This window comes from Lissotriton helveticus, chromosome 2_1 (assembly GCF_964261635.1).
Source record: "Lissotriton helveticus chromosome 2_1, aLisHel1.1, whole genome shotgun sequence".
Classification (NCBI taxonomy): domain Eukaryota; kingdom Metazoa; phylum Chordata; class Amphibia; order Caudata; family Salamandridae; genus Lissotriton; species Lissotriton helveticus.
In genome coordinates, this window is record NC_136059.1 from 1,198,117,418 (window position 1) to 1,198,141,013 (window position 23,596).

A 23,596-nucleotide genomic window follows, 5' to 3' on the forward strand; every position below is an offset into this window, starting at 1 on the left:
AAAGAAAGAGAGCCCAAGGAAATACCTAACAAAGTATACTTAGATACTAATAAAATGCTTGCTGGGATTCTGATAGATATACATAGTTACATTGTGCAAGTTACCTACAACATATTCTTTATGAAGATGTAAGAACATTCACAGAGGTTTAAGTGAGTTGAAATAAGTGTCAAAAGATGTCCACATATCTCTGGAAGAGGCTTTCCAAGGAGAGTTCTGCAGAGCGATATTATCTGCACCTCTGAGATGAATTATCCAATTCAACCAACCTTTATAAGAGGCCTTGCTCGTATCCTTCCAATTGTTTAAAACTATTTTAACTGCTGATGTAAATAAAATATCTAATAATGCCTTGTCTGCTTCATTACATGAATCTATCATAAAAGAGCATGTTATCAACGTAGAAAGTTCTCTTCTCAGATCCCACTTGAATAATTTTGAAAGGAAGTTGAGATCTTTATCCAAAAAAGACACCACAGTTTTACAGTGAAGAAAAAGATGAGCTATATCACCTTTCTCTGCTTTACAGTTCCAACACAAAGGATCATCTCGAATATGTAGAGAGTGCAAGCGAGCGGGCGTCCAAAAATCCTTATACAATAACCAATATTTAGTTTGAGACATTACAGGAGATATCTTGTTACGTGTTATGGAACTCCGGACTTGAGGCCAAATAGATTCAGGTATGGGGACAGAGGAATGACTCTCCCAAAAGGCTATAAGCTTACTATTGATCTTTGAAGTTTTATGATGAAGTATTTTATAAAAAAGTGATACTTGATAGCCTAGTTTATTTATTTGTGTTACGAACATTGGTAGGGATGGTGATAAGTTATTTTATTCAGCTTTAGATAGAGCCACCTTTATTTTTAAGAACTGATAAAATTCGATGTTATCTAATTTGTAACTGGTTTGGAGTTCCTCAAATGTCTAAGGGTAGGAAGAATGTTCTAGTTGATAAGGAAAAAATATACCCACATTTATCCAGGTATCAAAATTGTAACTCTTACCTTTATATAAAATCTTTCGACTATTCCAGAGACACTCCAATTTAGATCCCCTAATACTATAGTCAAGATTCTTATCCACCTGACGAAGAGCCAGTTTTATATTTTTGAAGATAGATTTAGAGCTATTTGGATATAGTTGATTTGATGTAAGAATGGCCAAAGGATTAAGATTGTCCAAAATAGACTTTTCGACTTCTAACCATACCGGGGTGTATTGGGTTGGAGCTTCAAACCAATAAGAACCCTGTTTAGCTAAGAAGGCTGATTGATAGAATTTGAAATTGGCTAGGTTAACTCCACCTAAGGTTTTATCCATCCTTGGTTTTTTTAAGTCCAATACGAGCCTTCTTACCTTGCCATAGGAATTTTGTTAGCAGAGTGTCTAGTTTTTTGTGAAAGTCATCCGACAGAATAAGTGGGAGCATGTTAATAAGATAATTAATTAGGGGATAATCATCATCTTAATAGTTTCTATTCTTCCCCACCGTGTGATGAATTTTGGTGACCACGAATCAAGATGTTTTGTGTGAGTTTCTCATTGTGGTAGAGTGTGTCAATTATATCACTTCCAAATTCGATACCTAAATACTTTATGTAGCCCGCTTGCCATGCGAGACCTGAGTTACCTAGAACTTGTTTGGAACAGTGAATGTTCAAAGGTTTGCCCTCCGATTTATCCCTATTGAGTTTATAGCCTGAATGTTTTGAGTATTCCCCAATGGTAGACATCAGCGCCTTAATTGAAGACGCTGGGTTCTCAGTCATTATTAAAATATCGTCCGAATATGCAGCTAACTTAACTTGAGTCTCATAAAACCCTACTCCATTAATCTCTGGGTTCTGTTTAATGTCATGAATCAAAGGTTTCAAAGCCAAAAGAAAAAGAGACGGAGACAAGCGGCAACCTTGTCTGGTACCTTGTTCCAAAGTAAAAGGATCTGACAGTGATCCATTGACCGCAATGCAAGCCGAAGATGTCAGGTAAAGGGCCATAACCATATTTATATAAGACTCCCCCAAATTAAACGACTACATACAGTGTTTGAAAAAAGACCATGAGACTCTGTCGAAGCCTTTTCTGCATCTAATGTGATTGCTATAGTTGGCTCTTGTTTAACCACTGCATGTTCTAAACATGGCATAATAAATGGGTGTTATCGTTTGACATACGACTTTTAAGAAAACCAAATTGAGAATTGCTTATTAAACGAGGGAGGATAGTGTTAAGTCTTGTAGCCAAAATGTTGGCGTAAATTTTACAATGTACATTTATGAGAGACATTGGCCTGTAATTCTTTGGTGAAAGGGAGTCATTTCCCTCTTTAGGTATAACAATTATATTGGCTTCTGTCATGGAATCAGTCGTACGTCCAGCCTTCGCTATATTATCAAATAGTTTCGTCATAATTGGTTGCAATTGGCTTGAAAAGGTCTTATAGAAGGTAGTAGTAAAACCATCAGGACCCGGAGCCGTGTTATCCTTCAAGGACTTGACTGCGGCCTCCACTTCTATTGACCCAATTGGTCCACCCAATATTATTTTGTCAGATTCGCCCAATTGGGGTAACTTTAATCTGTTTAAATATTGGGAGCAATTAGTCGAGTCAAATTTCAAATAATTTTTATATACATCTTCATAAAAAGATTTAAAGGTATTTAAAATATCTTTTTGTTTTTTATGTGTTCGGTTATTACCATCCTTGATGGCTGATATAACATTTTGGTTCTGTTTATGTTTAAAAAATGAACCCATCTGCTTTATTAGCTTCACAAAGTTCAAGAGCTTTAAACTGGTTCACCAACACCCGGAGAACCGGGCCTTATGGGCCGAGCGGCGCTGGGCACGCCTAATATCTCCGGGTTCACCTGCCTTGTCAGACAGAGACACAGGACACTCTGTTAGGCGTAGAACATGGGTTTATTAGCTGCAGCTAAGCACAGTTATCCAAGAAGTACAGCTGTAGTTTCTTAGGAGACTGCCACTTAATTCCGTGGCGCACAATCTTTTATAATACACATATTTACAACGTCTACTCCCTAAACATACAAAGCTGACAAATAGGAAAAGTTTGAAAACAAGCTATCAAGTATCTTGAATACGCCCTCTTTTCAGACCCCGTGTGCTCTCCTCCCCTCACGTTAATGAATACTAGTCCCCGTAATCCAATTTGCAGGTGGTAGGACATATTCGCGTGTTTCAAAGGATAGTTGTGTAATAGGAGAATACAAGGAGAGAATAGCGAAGGCCAGTCAAATAAGATAAAGTAAGAAAGAATGGTGGGACCCAAACAGTCGACTAAGACAAGGATCAATCAGTCTAGACATGGATTAACAAACTCGGTCAGACCCTGACATCGGTTCCGTAAACAAGGACAAGGGTTACTTTTTAACAGAAGAGACGCATAGCAGCTGGAAAAGCAAAAACACTACGTTCGCCGTGCTGCCTGAGTGAAGGAAACACAAAATGGCGGCTGGACACAAAATGGCGGCCAAATACGAAGCGAAGTCGAAAACCACAGAACCTCACACCCCCGCTCTTTCACTTAAAATGTGATTATATTCATATTTCTTTTGAGTTAGATGGTTAGGAATCGAAGTATTTTTCATTGATAGAGCATAAGAGGACTCCAAAGATTTAATTTCCGATTCTAATTTAGCTAATTCAGAATTACTTTTTTTGTTCAATCTTGTTTTAATTTTGATAAGGATTTGCCTGATAGTAGCTTTCATAGCATTCCAAAGAATGTCTATCTTAGTGTCCTTGTTATCATTATGTTTAAGCTAATCTAAGATAGCCTCCTCAATTGTCCTTTTATCCTTAGGATCTGATAGAACATCATTATTAAAGTGCCATATTTTGGGCGAGGGTTCATTATGGCTGCCAGCCAGTTTAACATTAATACAGGAGTGATCCGACACTAGTTTTGGTACTATAGCTGAGTGTTCTATTAGGTGTGAGAATGAACCGGAGATAATCATATCATTTATTCTAGTGTATGAGTTATGTGGTGCCGAGTAGAACATATAATCCCTATCATCTGGATGCAGGAAGCGCCAGGCATCTTTAAGATTAAATTTGGCACAAATGTTATGTATTATGCTGTGTGACCTTGTAATATGGTAATTACATGTAGACTGGCGATCTATAATGGGCTCAAACGGGATGTTGAAATCACCACCAACAATAATGAGATCATTCTGGGGGAGATTCTCTATAGTATCCAAAACAATTTCCCAAAATTGAGGCTCATCTGTGTTAGAGCCATAAATGTTCACAAAATGTGTGGTGTCTTCACATTTCCTGAGATGAGTGACCAATAATCTTCCGTCAGAATCATGAGATTGTGAGACGAGAGATATATTAGCTTTTTTAGACATTAAAGTAATCACTCCCTTTTTTTTCTATCAGCTGGAGAACAAGCAACCTGTGAGATTCAATTGCGCTTAATAAAGGCAGGATCTTCCCCAGACAATTTTGTCTCCTGTAGCAATATTATATCTTCCTTAGTTTTGGCTAAATAATTGAACATTTTATGACACTTAATTGGGTGACTAAGACCCTTGACATTTAAAGAAACTATGTCACTATCTTCTATAATCTTACATGAACTATTATGCACCATCATCAGTACATTTGAGGGTATAATTCCTAAACACATGGAGGTATGAAGTGAGTATAAGAACCAATCATACATACAAACATCTCCATGAATCGCAAATGATGCTGAAAGGTAACATGTATTGGCCAAAAATATATCAGTATCATCAAGGGGGTAGGGAGGTAGAGAGAAGATCCTTTCAGTCTCCGTAGTTAACTCTTCTAATCACAAAGGGGAAAGGATCACTTGTCCTGCTTAAACCTTGGGTTTCACAAGTCGAGGAAATGGTATCTCCCAAATATAACTCTCATACACGTGTAGTTTGGATGGTTCTTTCTCAGCGGTATATAGTGGGTACCCGCTATTTTACACGTGCGTGCGTAATCATCGAGTTATTTTTAGTATTGTGCACCCTCCACCAGGAGGTTTTGCCTTTGGTTTAAGGCAGTAGTGATCGTGAATAGTAGGGGAGGGGTTGTGGTGATGATAAAACTTAAAAAATCCGGACAGCCAGACTAAGACAATTTTAATAGGTCTGGATTCGGACTAGGTTAAAAATTAATGGTGCACTTTTTGAATTGGTAAGGGGTTCAAGTGCATATCATGTCTAAAAAGAGGTCAACATGTTTCAGCCTTTGGTAGTCAGAGGATCTTAGGCTTTCGTCAGGACCAATGGGGGTGAATAAATAGTGAAAAAAGCAAACTTAGTGAGAAAGAAAAGGTAAATTGACCTGATCCTTCGGAATTCAAGGTTTCATTGTACCTTGTTTAGGATGAAGAAATACTTCATCGGGGATGAAGGCTTGTCGAGAGAGGAGTACTGTATTCCTTCTAACTCCGACTCTGCCGCATGTGCTGGCGCTGCCTCTCAATCACCCGGAACTAGGCAGAGTCGGAGTTAGAAGGAATACAGTACTCCTCTCTCGACAAGCCTTCATCCCCGATGAAGTATTTCTTCATCCTAAACAAGGTACAATGAAACCTTGAATTCCGAAGGATCAGGTCAATTTACCTTTTCTTTCTCACTAAGTTTGCTTTTTTCACTATTTATTCACCCCCATTGGTCCTGACGAAAGCCTAAGATCCTCTGACTACCAAAGGCTGAAACATGTTGACCTCTTTTTAGACATGATATGCACTTGAACCCCTTACCAATTCAAAAAGTGCACCATTAATTTTTAACCTAGTCCGAATCCAGACCTATTAAAATTGTCTTAGTCTGGCTGTCCGGATTTTTTAAGTTTTATCATCACCACAACCCCTCCCCTACTATTCACGATCACTACTGCCTTAAACCAAAGGCAAAACCTCCTGGTGGAGGGTGCACAATACTAAAAATAACTCGATGATTACGCACGCACGTGTAAAATAGCGGGTACCCACTATATACCGCTGAGAAAGAACCATCCAAACTACACGTGTATGAGAGTTATATTTGGGAGATACCATTTCCTCGACTTGTGAAACCCAAGGTTTAAGCAGGACAAGTGATCCTTTCCCCTTTGTGATTACAAAAATATATCATACATACCTAAAACATTTATAGGAAGAACAACCCTTAGGTATACCTGTTTGCTCAAATCATCATGCAACTGTTGCGCTAATAAGAAAAGAGCAAAGGACAGAAAAAGAAAAGGAAAAGAAGAAGAGAAAGAGAAAGAGAAAGAGAAAAAAGAACTAAAAAATAAGAGACAGCTGAGAGTACCCAATAGACAAAAACAAAATGCAACATGCATAATGAAAATCCAACCACCCTGGGACCTCCCCCAAACACCCCTGCACCCCTCTCCCTCCCCATCCAACCCTGCAAACCTCAAATGTAGGAGGAGCGACAACAGGAGCATCAATCTGTCGAGCGGATATTGAGTTACATCATCATTATTAAGATTTCCAGAGATTTACACATGAAGTGAATCAATTTAAGTAGAATAACAGAAAGCTACCCAGGGCGAAAAGATATACACCCCTTTGAACCGTCTTATAACGCAGTGAGTGTGGCAGCAATCAGACTCTATGTCAGGGAAAAACACACATCTGTGAGTTAAGATCCGATCTCAAGTTTCTCATACCACACGATCTAATCACATTAACTAACAAATTAAGTGTAAATACAGTGCTACAACCACTGACTAAGCACAATAATGAACATTAACTGTTATCCGGTTATTAAAGGATATGTGGATATCATGACTTTCTTTTATTGGAGGAAGATTGGGCAAAGTCCATGTCTTGAGTAGGTGATCCTTCTAGAAAGTTCAGCAAGTCTTTGGGGTCCGTAAAGTAGTGAGGCCGATCATTGTTTATGATTCTAAATTTAGGTGGGCCTACAAAGGAGAGGCGTAATTGATTCACCTGTTGCTGCCCACGGCCGGGCTTGGCTCCGCTGTTTGTTTTCGGCCGGGCTTGGCTCCGCCATTCTTGGTCCCTTGCTGTGGGTGCTCCTAGCCGGGCTTGGGTCCGCCGGGGGACGCTTGCAACTACATCCCCCAGCAGCCCGATCGCGGCAAGGACGCCGCCGCCGCACTCGCATTCAGGAAGCGCCGGGAGGCGCATAAAGGAGAACACGCCTCCTCGTCCCGCGGGACGCGCGGGCGCGCCCGGGACAAGGGCGGGGCCGTCTGTGGCCGTCCGGGGATGACCAGGGACGGGACGGGCCATCCCCCTTGGCTGTAACTGTGAGTACCAGTCCATACTCTTAGGGCTGAAAAGCTGTTCATCAAGCATCTGGCAAGTTTTGTGTGGGTCTTGCACTTCTGATCCCTTGAGTGCTGTTTTGTAACTGCTTGCTGCTTTGACCCGTTAGCAACCATGTCAATCCAAACTACCCTAACGGACAACTATCTGCTGAAAGTTGTCAGCAGAATTAACTGCGACAGAAGAAAATCGCTAGGGAAAGGCACCTTACCTGACCTTCCATCGGACCTACCAGTGGATTCCACTAATGAGTGCAGTAACAATACGAATTTGGTAGCTGAGATTGATAGCATCAGTACTAATGTTGATTTCGTTTCTGCAGAGGCCCTAGATGATCTCACTGTAGCGGAAGACTTATCTGAACTATCTGAGACTCTCAATGGCACCCCACAACAATCTACTAGGGCTACACGTTTTATGAGAGCATGTAGGAAACCTTCTCTTAAACGGGGGAGCCACTCGGCCAGGAAAAAAAAGGACACCGACCCCAAGGAGAATATTGGTGATCAAGGGACCTCTACCAAGGACAATTGTGTTACCATTAATATTAACCAATTTGACCTGTTAGTAAGTTGTATCGATGACAAACTGAAGTTGGTTGTGGAGCCTTTATTAGTTAAAATCGATGCACTGTCGGCTGAAGTATTCAGACTAGGGGCTATGGTGGATCAACATGTAGCCAAATTGGATAATCCCGTATTACCTATCAGAGTTGATACATGTTCCCAACCTGCACCTAAACCAGATAAGGGAAGGCCTCACTATGTCAATACTGCCCCCTCTGGCCCAAATGCAGGAAGACAACCACCAGAGGCGAAACCTGTTTCGACTTGCCCAAAACCACTCCCAGCACGTAATGCGGGTCGTTCTGTGCAGGCACCGGTGGTTATACCGGCGGCCTCAGGGCCTGCAGGTGTAAATTCCAGTGCAAGTACATTACCAGCACCAAACAGAGCCAGGCCCATGCAATCGCCAGTTGCACCAACTGCTGTAGCAGGGCTCGGTGGAGTGTATGTAGGTATAAATGGCCGCCCAGTAGACCTCCCACCAGAGTGTGTACCCTATGTTGTGGTTTTAACTAATGTCCCGCCTTTAATCCAGGCTCCACACCATCAGGAGTCCGGAGATTCTTTAAAAAATAAAACGGTCTCATGGTTAAACCGTCATTGTGGCTATCCAGTCAACTACTCTGACCAAATTATATCTATCAGAAGGGTTAACTGGATCGGTAACACTAGGAAGACCTGTGGGGGTGACTGTGTGATAATTAACTTTAAACACCCCAACATGTTGCACCGGACTTACTCAGAGCAGCTGCCTTAACACAGTCCGAGACTGATGTAGCCGCAAGACCTTTGGGCTACTTTTACAATCATCTTAACAGGTTGCCTTCGGCTAATTGTAGAGACGGGGTTTCCAACTCTAACGTCATATCCAATAGCAACAGGCCTTTGCTACCTACTTTCAACCCTGGTTTTACTGATGGCAGCTCTGTCTTGCCCTCGCCCTTGTTGAATCCTGTCCCCAGTGGTAATAGATTTGTAACATATACTACCAATCATGCACCTAACTGCGATAACATTTTCTCGCCGGTTAATGGGATGATTTATCAAGTCCCAGTCCAGAATAGGTACCAGTCCTTGAGTTTTTTGGACCAAAATGATTGACATCAGATGGGGCCTGGGACTGGGAGGGACGTTACTCTGAGTACCATCAAGAACAATGCAAGTGAGGCGAGAGAGGATCTATGTTCTGCCATTATGGGCAATCCTGAAAGTGGGACAGTAGTTCACTGTGCAAATGAGATTGTTGAGGATACAGTGATTGCTACAGGGATTGCCATAGGCAGTTGTATAGATGCACCAGGGTCAGACCTAAGTAATAGAGGTAATTGTTCTAATAACACTGTCGATATCGCCAATGATTGTCATCCTGTGGGGGTTTCTATGGCAAGTTGGAATATTGCCGGGTGGGCATCTAAGGCATTTAAAGTAGAATGGGAGGAAATTGTAAGATCCTACGATATTTTATGCCTGCAAGAGACGTGGTGTGTTAATAAACCCAGCCTCGAAGGGTATACATGTTACAGTTTGGATGCCTCTGAATCTAGCCATGGTAGGGCAAAGGGAGGCCTCCTTATTCTTATCTCAGTAGATGTTAAGTTGACTATCATTAAACACTTGTTAGTCGAACCACACTCACAGATTTTGTGGGTACGTCTACCGGATAGCACTAATGTGCTTTTAATTAATTTTTATAACAATATTTTTACTAATTTTCGGCACCAAGTGATAGATGAGTTATCCTGTGCCCTAATGAAGCTGGTAAGCGAAGCAACATGCACTTTTATTTTTGTTTGGGTGGGGGATTTTAATTTACAAGTATGTAGTTTATCCTCCTCTAGGGTCTGTGGGATCCTAACTAACAATGGGGAGAATATGGCCCACTTTCCACATAATGCCTATGGAGAGGCAATTAATAGCACTATGGTCTCGCATGATCTAGAGCTATTGAGTACTGTACAGGAGGGAAGTGAGTGCTCAATTCCCACCTTTACTGGAAGGAACGTGAGCTCCATCATCGATCATATTATGGTCTCATCTAACTTGGTACCCCATTGCATAATCAAAGTAAAGGATACATCCTCCCTGAGTGACCATAACTGTGTTAGTTTGCAAATAACTACATGGATGATTAGAATTGAACCACCCACTAGAGTACTGGTAAATATAGAGCCGCATAGACCCAATGGGGTTAGGCTGAGATGGAAAGGTGAACATTCGGCCACAGTGGAACCTTTAATCATAAATAAATGCATGATGGACATTGACATTATCTTATCTCTAGGATGCCCGTCTGCTCAGGTTATGACTCGTTTTCTTAATATCAATACTGTCATTAATAACATCTTCACAGGAAAAAAGTAGGCAGAGGAGGGAAAGGGATTGGATGGTTTGACCATGCCTGTACGTCCCTGCTCTCATAACTCAAACAAGCTTTGGCCAATACCCCAAGGGACAAGGATAGAGTCAAACTCTTAAGATTTGATTATAAACAGGCGCTATCCAAAAGAAAGAGGGAATTACAGCAGGAAGCCTGGGAGCACCTTACCCAGGCAGCAGAAACTGCTGATAGTCGCCTGTTTTGGTCCACTGTTAACTCCCCTTTCCTCCAAGATGATAAAATCCCGCATCTTTCATCTAATGTAGGCAGCGAGGACTGGGTGAACCATTTTTCCGAGATATTCCAAGATAATACCATGACGGCCAACGAAAACAGGACTTGGCCGGTAGTACCTTTAGATATTACGTTGGGAGAGGTGGAAAACGGTATAAAAAATAGCAAGGGGGTAAGGCCCAGGGGCCAGACGGAGTCCCGATAGATGTTTACAGGTCTCAACCACAGCTTTGGGGACCAATACTCACATTGGTACTTAACGCTGCCGTAACCACCATGATTCCACCAACATGGGGCGACTCCATTATAGTCCCAATTTATAAAAAGGGAGATAAAGCCCTGGCAAGTAATTACCGGCCCATCAGCCTGCTCGACTCGTCTGTAAAAATTATGAGCAGAGTTCTGCTTTTCAGATTAGAGGAGTGGGCTGATGAGAATGGAATACTTGCAAACTCACAATATGGATTCAGGAAGGGTAGAGGGACCCTAGACCAGTGCCTGAATTTGGAGTTGTTGATGGGCAAGTATACCAGAGCCAAACCCGGTAACATCTATCTTTGCTTTGCTGACCTTAGCAGTGCTTTTGATTTAGTTAATCATTCACTTCTTTGGACAGTTTTGCTTGATATGGGTGCCCCGAAAGAAATTATCTTTTTTCTCGCCAGACTATACAGTAAGCTGAAAACATGCGTTCGGTATGGTGTCAGTGGGGAATGTACTAGTAATTTTAAAGTTCAACGGGGAATTAGGCAGGGTTGTGTCCTTGCGCCCCTTTTATTTACCCTCTTTGTTAATGGGGTTGAAGCCGCCTTGAAAACCATCAAGGCTGATGCGCCACAGGTTGCAGGGGATAGTGTCCCAGTTCTGCTATATGCAGACGATGCGGTGCTCCTATCCCGGACACCCCTTGGTCTGCAGCGTCTGATGGACAAGTTCACTGAATTTATTGGGAGCAGGAGACTGCTGATCAACAAGAATAAAACTCATACTATGATCTGTGGGACTAAAGTGGGCAGAAATCACCCCTTTTTATAGAAGGGGTTAAAGTGCAGAATGTGAATAGTTTTTGCTACTTGGGGGTTACTTTTACTAGTGATGGTAGGTGGGGGCACGAATTAACGAATGTCCGAACTAAAATGAGCAAAAGCTCTTATGGCATTTTCAAATTTGTGTCTAAGCTGGGGGATAGGCGAATCAAGGATATGCTGGAAATCTACAAGGCACGCAGTGTGTCCATTGCCCTTTAGGGGGCGGGGCTTTGGGGCTACTGCAAAACTGATTGTCTACAGATAGAAGAAAACAACTTTCTCAAGAAATTACTGTGCCTCCCTAAATCTGCTCCAACAGAGTTGATCCATAGAGAGGCAGGGGTTTTCCACCTAACAGAGCTCGCCTCACTTAGGCCTCTATTGCTTTATCGAGCAATTTGGCTTAAGGAAGAGACCGAGTTCAATCAACTTATAATTAGGGACTGCCTTGGATTAGACAACTGTATGCAGATACCGTGGCTTAAATATGTTGTAGATTGTTATAAAAGTATCTTTGACATCAATTTGTTGTTAGAAAACTGCCCCCCTAGAGGTCTTGCGAAACAGGATCTTAAAAAGACTTTTATGTCACATAAAGCTCTTAAACGTTCAGTAATAACCAATTCCCTCGCTACTGTTAAAACTTACAATAAATATATTGCTGTCGAGGGATTCCAACGTTATCTGAACGTAGTAACCTGGCCAACGCATAGGTTTGTATTGACCAGATTAAGAGTTGGCATTGCTCATGTACTAGTGGCTTTCCCACATCCTAAAAAGCCCCCTGTGGGTCCGTGTCCCTGTGACGGACATTCCAAGCAAAGCACAATGCACTTTATGCTCATTTGCCCCCTATTTAAGAACGTTAGGATCTCTTTTTTAAAACCATTATTTCTTAAGTATGGAGTCTTAAATGTGGAGGATGCTATGTGTTTGTTGTATAATTTGGACCACCCCGATATATGTTTTTATACTGCCAGTTTTATATGTAAATCTATGGCTTTTAGAAAAAGTATGAGTTTTTAATTATGTTTGTACTTTTTAACTCTGTTGCCTGTTTGCTGCGCTTTTATGGTCATTTTTACCATGAACCGAATAAAGCTTCATGAACTGAACTGAAGTGTAAATACAGTGCTACAACCACTGACTAAGCACAATAATGAACATTAACAGTTATCCGGTTATTAAAGGATATGTGGATATCATGACTTTCTTTTATTGGAGGAAGATTGGGCAAAGTCCATGTCTTGAGTAGGTGATCCTTCTAGAAAGTTCAGCAAGTCTTTGGGGTCCGTAAAGTAGTGAGGCCGATCATTGTTTATGATTCTAAATTTAGGTGGGCCTACAAAGGAGAATTGAATATTTTTAGCTCTAAGTTTGTGTCTCAGGATGAGAAAACCCTTTCCAGTGTCCACTGTAGGCTTGGAGTAGTCCTGCATGAAGATTATTTTGTGTCCATTCCAGATCAGTTGGCGACTTTTACGGGCAGAGTTGAGGATAGCTTCCATGTGTTGTAATTTCAAAGGTTTACAGATAATAGGTCTGGTTATTTGATGTGAAGAAGAGTTAAAAGAAGGCACTTCGCGGTCTAACTAGAGAGGATTTGAACATTTTATACCAGGGAATTGAGGAATGCAATGTGTACCCACTGATGCCTGTCTTTGCTAGTTTTATATTTTATACTGTGGTTACATCTTATCGAGTTCTCTTTTTATATTGTATTTTTAACTGTAACGAAATATATGATGTATTTGTTTGATGCTTGATTAGAAATCAATTTTTTTCCAGAAAATCTGTACACGAATCCGCTGAATCTTCTGAACATTCCAAAACACCTATAATCCTTATATTACCTCTCCTATTTCTATCTTCAAATTCAGCTGTTTGTTTTCTGAGAATGGCTGTCATATCACTAAGAGATTTCAATTCTTTGCTGGTTTTAATAGAATCATCCACAACATCACTGATTCTTTGTTCAGCCGCTGACATTTTAGAATTGATTGTGCTCATATCTGCTCTGATAGCAGTAATCTCAAACCGCATAGTGTCCGTGTTTTGTTTGGTGGATTTAGCAACATCATGTACATCTGCTAGTTTTTTAAGAATCATATCCATCATACTACTAATGTCTGCTTTCGGCTTCATGGAAGAATCAGATGGTGAAGGTTCCCCCTTGTTCTTTTTAAACTGCATTCTAGACTCTTTCTCAGCAATTTTAGCGGGGTTGACTTGGAAGGATATGTACCTTCTCATCGTAGGTCTACTCACACAAGAGAAAATACAGGTAAAAGGCCGATGGGAATAGAGCCCTGTATAACTGATTAATGCCCCCAATATCAGACTGTCTCTGAACTTAAGTAAATCCACTCATCGGTATATCACTGTAACGCACAATTAGTGAGAGGTGAGTGATCTGACTCCATCTGTTTCACTTATAGGGCAAGAATCAACAAGAGCTACAATGGTAAATGGTTTCAATAATAAATCAAGCATAAAGATGAGGGTGGTAATTCCACTTGCATATCAGAAGCATGACTTTGGTTTTGGATAGGTCCTCCCTCTTATCAAAATGCTGGTCAAGGAGAGGGTCAAACAGAAACTTGTCATGCCACAGCCTAGCTCTTCATTTGCAATACATGGTATTTAGGAGCTTAGGCTCAACATTGTCAGGATTAGCTCAGTTTGACTTGAAGCAAAGATGTGCATCTGTTACATCCCCTTTAGTAATGACACACGCAAGGATCTTCTAGTAATCAGCACACGCATCCGGCGAATTGTACAAAACAATCTAGATTGATTTAAGCAGTGATCAGTTCTGTCTTGAAGGCGCCATGACAGTGTCAGGCAATAAGCATCACTACGGGAGCAAAACTTGCAGGGCGGCCCCACGTTGCAAAGAACTAGGGCCCAGATGTAGGTAAAACTTATTTACCGATTCTTATTTACCGAATTTTACCGATTCGGTAAATAAGAATCGGTAAATAAGAAGGGGGGTATGTAGGAACATCCAGATGTTCCAATTTACCGATCGGTAAATATCTGTATTTACCGAATCGGTAAATACCGACCGGTAAGGCTCCATTCATTCCTATGGGCTTTGAAGCCCATAGGAATGAATGGGGCATTACCGGTCGGTATTTACCGATCGGTAAATACCGATTTTGACAAGGGTGCAGGGGGTGTCACTTTGACACCCTCTGGCACCCCCAAAAAAGGTTCGGGGGCCATATGGCAGGCATACCTGCCCTAAGGGCAGGTCTGCCTGTCATATGGCACAGGTGTGCATGCACACATGTGCATGCACACCTGAATCGGTATTTTAACATCAAATACAATTTGATGGTAAAATACCGATTTTGCAGGCCTTGTGGGACTCAGAAGAGTCCCACCTACATATCAATATTACCCATTCGGTAAATACACCTGTCGGTAATTTTACCGGTCGGTAAATATACCGGTCGGTAACTTTACCGACCGGTATATTTACCGACCGGTAAAATTACCGATTTGCAGCGTTACAGTCCCCCTACATCTCGGTAGCCAAATACCGGTCGGTAACGGCCGAATTCGGCCGTTACCGACCGGTATTTGGCTACCTACATCTGGCCCCTAGTCTATTCATCCAAATATTGTATCTAGCAGCGCACAAACTTCCCTTTCATTTTGCGTTACGCTGCTTAAGAATACACCTCTTTGTATCAGGCGCGTAAATCCGCCATTTTAGGGTCGGGCAAAATGTCCTTAAGATCCCTTTTTTGCCCCGCTGATCTGAAATATGCACCAAAAGCCTCACCGGACATGAAAAGAAGATGTGGGCATGAGGATCGGATTTACTGCAGGGCTCAGTGTAACCTTGTCTATCCGTTGCAGCTTCCGATAATTGACCTGTTCCAATCTGCCATTTTGATTTACAGCCCACAAGTCGGGACAAACTTGTCCACAATCTAATCTTGGAATTCGTCGCCTCAGAGCACAAACGAAGACATCAGCGATCCCAGTAAGTGCTCCAAAGTCGAATCCCGTTACAATAATGTTTCTATGATAACATCACCTCTGGAATTCAAGCGCTGGCGTTCCACACCTGACAGAACGACGGGATCAGTCAGCCATTGGCTCTGCCGTCCAAGCCACACCCTTTATGCAAAGCAGTCTTGACTCTGCTCCTCATGGGAACAGTTCAACCCAAACTGCCAGGTCAGGTCCTCCCTGAACCTGAACACAAGCAGCCCATGACTGATTTGCAGATATTAGGGCTCTTCAGTCAGCTATTACTTGGTTCCAGTGGCACAGTGACCTCAGGACCCATATCTGGCATACCCAGTGCACTTACGGCATCAAATGCGAAAGCAACAAAGTGATGAATGGAATGTTGGCAATCACTCAGGCCATATCCTATTCCATCACTTTTTTGTCTACCTAGCCACCATGTAGATGTTTGCAACAGACACCTACCCTCTGAACTGGGGCATCAGGATAGGAACTGTGGACTACATTAGGAATTCTAGAACCCAAAATACAGGCAAAGACTGCACCCATCCATTTAGCTTCAACCATGTGGCCAGTAGGTCACACTCCATCCTCTTCCACAGATGCTTTAACTCTCTGAGAACTCATTCCTTTGGTGGGCTGTTTACACACAGATCACTAAGACAGATACATTACCCAAATTTGCTGCCTCGCCCATTTTAGACCAGTAATCATAACTCGGGCACCAGCCATGCACAGTGCTGTTATCAATTATATCACTTAAGATTTTATAGTGATGTTATCAAGGATGTCTTCGAATATGTTAGGTAATTATCAGTGCAAGGCAATGGAGTGAGTTATAGTTACTTTAAGGCACAAGTTATTGTTACTTGAGGTAACTGAAATTGCTGAATTTCAGTGATTGTATTAATTTAAAATGGTATGTTTAACTAACATTTTCACCTGGCTATAATGTCCCCTTTAACTTTTGTTTTTTAGAGAATTTCTAAGTTTTTTTAATGTAAAGAATGATAATATTACAATGCCTAACTGTTAGAACCGGGAGTCTCTAGTTGGCAGAGGTAAGTACCTTAGCCCAAGTAGGGACCCTCACTTCCAGTCAGGGTGACGGAATAACCCTCTGAGATAACCCCTGCTCACCCTCTAGGTAGCATGGCGCGAGCAGTCTAGGCTAAACAGAGGCAATGTGGATAACATTTGCACTTAACGCAACAATAATCCCCAATCCACCACAAACTGAGACCACACAGGTAAGTATATTTTATAAAAATATATAGCTTTATCTAGTTTCAGCATGTAAATGAAGCAGTTGCATGATAATCACTTCTTTAGAAAACGTAGCATTTTATCTTAAAGGTTGCACTTAGTTTTTAGGATGGTACTGGTAAATAGGCAGTTCTCAGAATCAAAACAAAACAGTCTCAAGTCTCTCAAATCAGGGATCTAAAACTATTGCCCCTGATTTCTATTCAATCTGCTCTCAAAACGAGCAGTTACAGCAATGCCAATGCTCCGTTATTCACAGCCAGCCTTCATAGGCACTTATCCCCCCAAGCGCGGCAAGCGCGCCTCACCGGGTATCCTGGGGACTTCTTTTCTGCTTGCTCGAGGCTGCCACGGGCGCCGGATGGCCTCAGGCGCCTCGCGCCTCGAAGTGCACACTCGCTCCTTGCCCCGGCCGGTCCCCTGGTGCTCTCCCGCCCGCTCTCGACAATCCAACAAGCGGCGGGGGATGCAGCACACCTTGGGGGACGACAGGTCCGGGGTGAGGAACACACGCGGACTCACTCCCTCGGCGAGGACGGGTCAGCCAGCTGCTCCGGCGGTCGGCTCCTCGCTGGGGGGGTAATCAGATCGCGATTCCCTCGGCGGCTTCCAGGCTGCTCCACGCTGCGGCCAATCAGGTCGCGGCCCTCCGGTCGAGCCCCTTCAGTACCCGGGAGTCAGCCAATGGCAGAGCGGCTCCCGGGACAGTCAGGCGATGACGCTCCGCTACCTCGGCCAATCACGGCCCACCACCGGTGATGACGCTGCGCCGCACGGGCCAATCCCGTCGCGGCGTTAGTGAGGGGGCTCGGCTCCCTCCACCAATGGGAGCGCGGCGGCTTCGTTCTTCGCCGCGGCAGCTCCTGGATCTCGGAGCAAGTTACGGGGGGGTTTCCTGGCCCCGGTCCGCGGTGGTGATTTGGCGGCAAAGGGTTTTCAAGGGCGCTGGTCACGACTAGACCCCCCTCTCGACCTCCTCGCCACCTTGGAGCGTATTTCACGAGGGGAGGCTCCACAAGCCTCCGACCCTCACTGGTAATGTGCCGATGAGCACACCGATCTCCTCCTCACGCCCCGCAGTCAAGCACCACGCGTCTCGGGTCACAACAGCACGATTTTGCAGCTGTTTTCTGGGATAGCTTTAGGAACCTTTAGCCCTGGGTTCCCAACAGGAGGCCAGCTCTTCTCAGGCCCTTGGAGATTCAGTTGTAGACACAGCACACAGCAGAGTCTTGCAGTTTCAAGCAGGCAGGGTCACAGCACACAGCAAAGCCCCTTTCTTCTCCTCAGCTTCCAGTCAGACAGCAGAACAGGTCAGCCCTTAGAGCACACAGCAAGACAGTCTTCCTTTAGTTCTCTCGCCGTCCTCCTTCCTGCCGAGGTTCCTTCTTGATTGTAGAATTTCAGAATCTAAACTTCTGTAGTCAGGGGTCCTTTCCTTATACCCCTCAATGTCTTTGAAGTCCTTTGAAGTCTTTGTGCATGGAGGCCCTTGGTCCAGTCTAAACCAGTTCTGGGGGTTGCGGAGCACTGAGGTGTCTCTGGTTTTCTTCTTCCTGTCAGCTTCAGGGCCAGGGGTGTCAGTTGACCACCAGGAGGGAGCTAACCCGGGGGAGGTAGGCCGGCACAGCCCAGTACTTATCAGGCATTCCTTCCTCCCACCTCCCAGGCAGGCAGATGTGCCCTTTCATCCCCGGGCTGGCTCCGACCCTCTCCTCTGGGGCTCTGCAGCCCCCCCTGTCACATCCAGACCAGGCAGGCATTCCACAAACCCAGGCACACAGAAAGGTTTAGACAAGAGAACAGCCACTTTCTAAAAGTGCTATTCTCCAACACAGGATTTAAAAACACCCTTCACTAAAAGATGTGTCATTAAATTCTGAGTTCAGGGATATCTTTCACTTATGTCCCATCTTGTTCCTATGGGAAGATAGGCTGGTATCACATGGGCCCAGCCTCCTCCATGTTACTCTATGGAGCAAGATAGCCTTACAGCAGTGAGCACATAAGATGGCTGCAGCCCACTACCAGAGCATGTGACCTGCACTAGTACATGCTCTACCTTATCCATACACTGCACCCTGCCCAGGGGGGTACCTTGAGCCTTCCATAGGGGTGACTGATGTGCACAGACAGGGAAGGGTTAGGCCTAGCCAGTGGGGACACTGGCCAGGGGGACAGGCAGTCTCTGACTGCACACAGGCCCTGTGCTGGCAGGCCTGAGTCACCATTTTAAAGCTACTCATGTGGGTGGCGCAATCTGCGCTGCAGGCCCACTAGTAGCATCTGTCATCACCAGCCCTGGCACACACAGTGCACTTTACTAGGGACTTCGTGGTGATACAAATATGCCAATCAGGTATATTCAATCAATATCACAATTTACAGAGGGAGCACTTACACTCTGACACTGATCAGCAGTGGCAGAGTGTCCAAAGCATCTAAATCAGCAAAAACGAAATCCAGCACAGCATCAAAACACATGAATCAGAGGCAAAAAGATGGGGGAAGAACCACGCCAAAAGGTGTCAGGTCTAACACGTGTCCCCTCCAGCTGAAAGTGGGGAGAACTACCCAACCTCTTGGGAGTCCTCATCACTAAGGCGGAAGAATCTGGACAGACCGTCAGCATTGGCGTGTTCTGTACCAGGGCGGTGCTCCACCGTAAAATCCATCCCCTGTAGGGAAATGGACCACCTCAACAATTTTGGATTCTCACCCCTCATCTGCATTAACCATCTGAGGGGCCTGTGGTCGGTCTGAACACGGAAGTGAGTCCCAAACAGGTAGGGCCTCAGCTTCTTCAGAGCCCAGACCACAGCGAAAGCTTCTCTTTCAATGGCACTCCATTTCTGTTCCCTGGGGATTAGCCTCCTGCTAATGAAAGCCACTGGTTGGTCTCCTCCCTCATCATTGATCTGTGAGAGTACTGCTCCCACGCCTTTCTCTGAAGCGTCAGTTTGCACAATGAACTCACTGGAAAAGTCAGGTGCCTTAAGCACCGGTGCTGTGCACATGGCAGTTTTGAGGGTGTCAAAAGCAGTTTGACAGGCCTCAGTCCAATTCACTTTTCTGGGCTGATTCCTAGATGTCAGCTCTGTCAAAGGGGCCACAATGGTGCCATAACCTTTGACAAACCGTCTGTAATACCCGGTGAGACCTAGAAAGGCTCTCACCTCAGTCTGGGTCTTGGGGGGTTCCCAAGCCAGAATGGTATCAATTTTGGCCTGTAGGGGCGCCACCTTGCCGCTCCCCACCTGGTGTCCCAAGTACACCACAGATCACTGCCCTATCTGGCATTTACTGGTCTTGATAGTGAGGCCTGCCTTCTGCAGAGCCTTCAACACTTCAGTGAGGTGTTGCAGGTGTTCCTCCCAAGTGGAGCTGAACACCGCAATGTCATCCAGGTAGGCTGCGCTGAATTGCTCCAGCCCTGCCAGTACCTGGTTGACCAATCTCTGAAATGTGGCGGGGGCATTTTTCAACCCAAAGGGCATGACACGAAACTGGAAGTGTCCTTCTGGCGTTGAAAATGCTGACCTCTCCTTTGCCCCTTCAGTTAAGGCAATCTGCCAGTACCCTGAAGTCAAATCAAAAGTACTCAGGTACTGGGCAGCTCCCAACCGATCCACCAGCTCATCAGCTCTGGGGATGGGGTGCGCGTCAGTCTTGGTGACCGCATTGAGCCCACGGTAGTCCACGCAGAACCGAAGTTCTGGGGTGCCACCGGGGGTAGCAGCTTTCTTAGGCACTAAGACCACTGGGCTAGCCCAGGGGCTGCTGGAAGGCTCAATAACCCCAAGCGCCAACATCTTGGAAACTTCTTCCTTGATGCTAGCTCTGACCTTGTCAGCCACCCTGTAAAACTTCTGTTTCACAGGCATGCTGTCTCCAGTGTCCACGTCGTGGACGCACCACTTGGTGACACCTGGGGTCAGGGAGAACAGTGGGGCGAACTGACCCAAGACTTGGCGACAGTCCTCCTGCTGTTCTGGGGTCAGGGTGGGGGAGAGGACCACACCATCCACTGACCCATCTTGCTCCTTGACTGCCAGGAGGTCAGGGAGAGGATCACTATCCTCCTACCCTCCAACATCTGTAGGCATGAGCATAGTCACTTCAGTTCTTTCAAAGTGGGGTTTGAGGCGGTTCACATGTAGCACTCTCAGGGGCTGCCTGGGAGTCTTCAGGTTAACCAAATAGGTAACCTCGCTCTTGCGCTCCACCACCTCATATGGGCCAGACCACTTGTCACGGAGCGCACAAGGCTCCACTGGCGCCATCACCCACACTTTCTGACCAGGTTGGAACTCAACCAGAGAAGTGTTCTGGTCATACCACCTCTTCATTTCCTCCTGGCTAGCCTCCAGGTTCTCTTGAGCGAGCTTCCTGAAGCGCTTGGTCTGGTTGCGAATGGCCAGCACATAGCTGAACACATCCTGAGGGGTTTTCCCACGGGATTTCTCCCACCCCTCCTTCACCAGAGTAAGAGGCCCTCTGACAGGGTGGCCATACAGCAACTCAAAGGGACTGAACCCTAAGGATTTCTGAGGCACCTCCCTGTAGGCAAACAACAGGCATGGCAACAGGACATCCCATTTCCGCCGCATGGGCTCTTCCAGGCCCATAATCATGCCCTTCAATGTGCGGTTGAATCTCTCAACCAAACCATTTCCTTGAGGGTGGTAAGGAGTGGTGAATTTGTATGTCACCCCACACTCACTCCACAGGGACTTCATATACTTAGAAATGAAGTTTGTCCCTCGGTCTGAGACGACCTCCCTCGGAAATCCCACCCGGGAAAAGATCCCCATCAGGGCACGGCCCACCACTGGGGCGGTGACTGTCCTGAGCGGAAGGGCATCCGGGTACCGAGTGGCATGGTCCACCAAGACCAGGATAAACCTGTTGCCTAGGGCTGTCTTGGGATCCAGGGGCCCCACGATGTCAATGCCCACCCGCTCAAAAGGGGTGCTCACCACGGGAAAGGGTTGGAGGGGGGCCACGCGCTTCCCTCCACTCTTGCCACTGGCCTGACAAGTCTGGCAAGATTTACAGAAGGCAGAGACGTGCGTCTTCATCTGGGGCCAGTAAAAATGGGTGACAAGCCTGTGATAGGTCTTGTCTTGCCCCAGATGTCCTGCGAGAGGCACGTCATGAGCCAGACCCAGTAGGAAGTTCCTGAAGCGCTCCGGTACCACCAGCACACGGGCTGCACCGGGCTCAGCGAACTTAGGCTCACTATAAAGTAAGTCATCCTCCCAGTAGATCAAATGCTCCTTGGACCCCAGGCCTGCGGCCTGGTCGGCAGCCTGCTTCCGCACACCAATGAGAGAAGGGCACTCCTTCTGAGCCTGGCAGAATTCCTCCCTGGAGGGACCACCCTCTTGCTGCCACTGGGACAGCTCAGGCAATTCCCCTAGTTCGGCCACCTGCTCCCCTGTAGGTTCCAGGGCATCCCCTTCCGGTTCTGCCTCCTCCTGGACCGTGGGAACAGTGGGGGCCGGTTTCCCGCGCCCTCTACCCCTTCTTCTCTTGGCAGGTTCCTGGGCCACTGTTCCAGGCTCCAGCTCTGTTAGACCGCCCTCTCTTGCTGTCATTGCACGGGTGGACACACAGATCCACGCAGGCAAACCCAACATCTCCAAGTGAGTCCGGTGCTCCACCTCTTTCCATGGGGAGCTCTCCAGGTCATTACCTAATAGACAATCTACAGGCAAGGCATCACTTACAACAATTTCCAAAATACCGGAGACTCCTCCCCAGTCAAATGGAACTTTTGCCAACTTGCAGTAGCGCACTGAACTGTCAGCTGCCACCACCGGCCGGAGTACCTGGGGAACAATTTGCTCTTCAGACACCCACCGACACCTAACAGATGTCACGCTGGCCCCGGTGTCTCTCAGAGCCTCCACCACCTGTCCATTGATGGTCACCTTCTGCCCGTATTTCTTAGTGTTTTGGGGCAGCAAGGTTTCCTGGGCCATCTCTTGGTCTCCTAGAGAGACAAGGGTCATCAAAGCTAACCCCTCCTCCCCACTAGAAATCAAATCCCCTCCCAAAGCTACACTAGCTAACGCCGGAGCTGGAGCTGGAGCACCAGTGGGTGCAGATTTCTTCTTTGGACAGTTTGGAGCAATGTGCCCCACCTCCCTACATGCATAGCAAGTGAGGGTCTTCTTGTCCTGCGGGCCCTTATGGGGCCAGGACTTCTTAGGCTTGGGGGGTTGAGACACCTTCTCCTGGGAACTACTTTGGGGCCCTTTAGAAGACTCCTTTTGATTACCCGTGTCCCCCCCACTCTTCTGCTGGGGACCCTGTCCACCTTTGGCTGGGGTACTTACCACCCCCTTGTGGACCCTGGTGCTAGTCCACCGGTCCGCCTCTTTAGCAAGCTCACTGGGATCAGTTAACTTACTATCCAAAAGATGCTGGCGCAGCTCTGAGGTTCCGTGAGAATTGTTACGGTGTTTTGGGCATGATCGAATATGGGCAAGTTTGGTATCTACGAACCGTAAATAACGAGCTTAGTAAGTGTACGCGTTTTCGTTACACTGCTTGGAAGGGTTCGCCTTATTTTTACGGGTTTCTTCATCTGAACCTTCGGGTTCCATTTTAGATACGGCATCCATTTTGTTTCTTGCCCTCACGTAGTCAGCGAGCAGGCAACTGTTCGCCTCATGACCCTTTAGTTCCCACGCCTTACGGAAGACGCATATTCCTTTCATGCGTCTTTATGACCGGGGGAATGACACTGCAGAGGCAGATGGCTCCGCACGAGGGTAATCTTGCCGTGCCGGTCTATTATTTCAGCCTAGTACGTGCTGGGATCCAG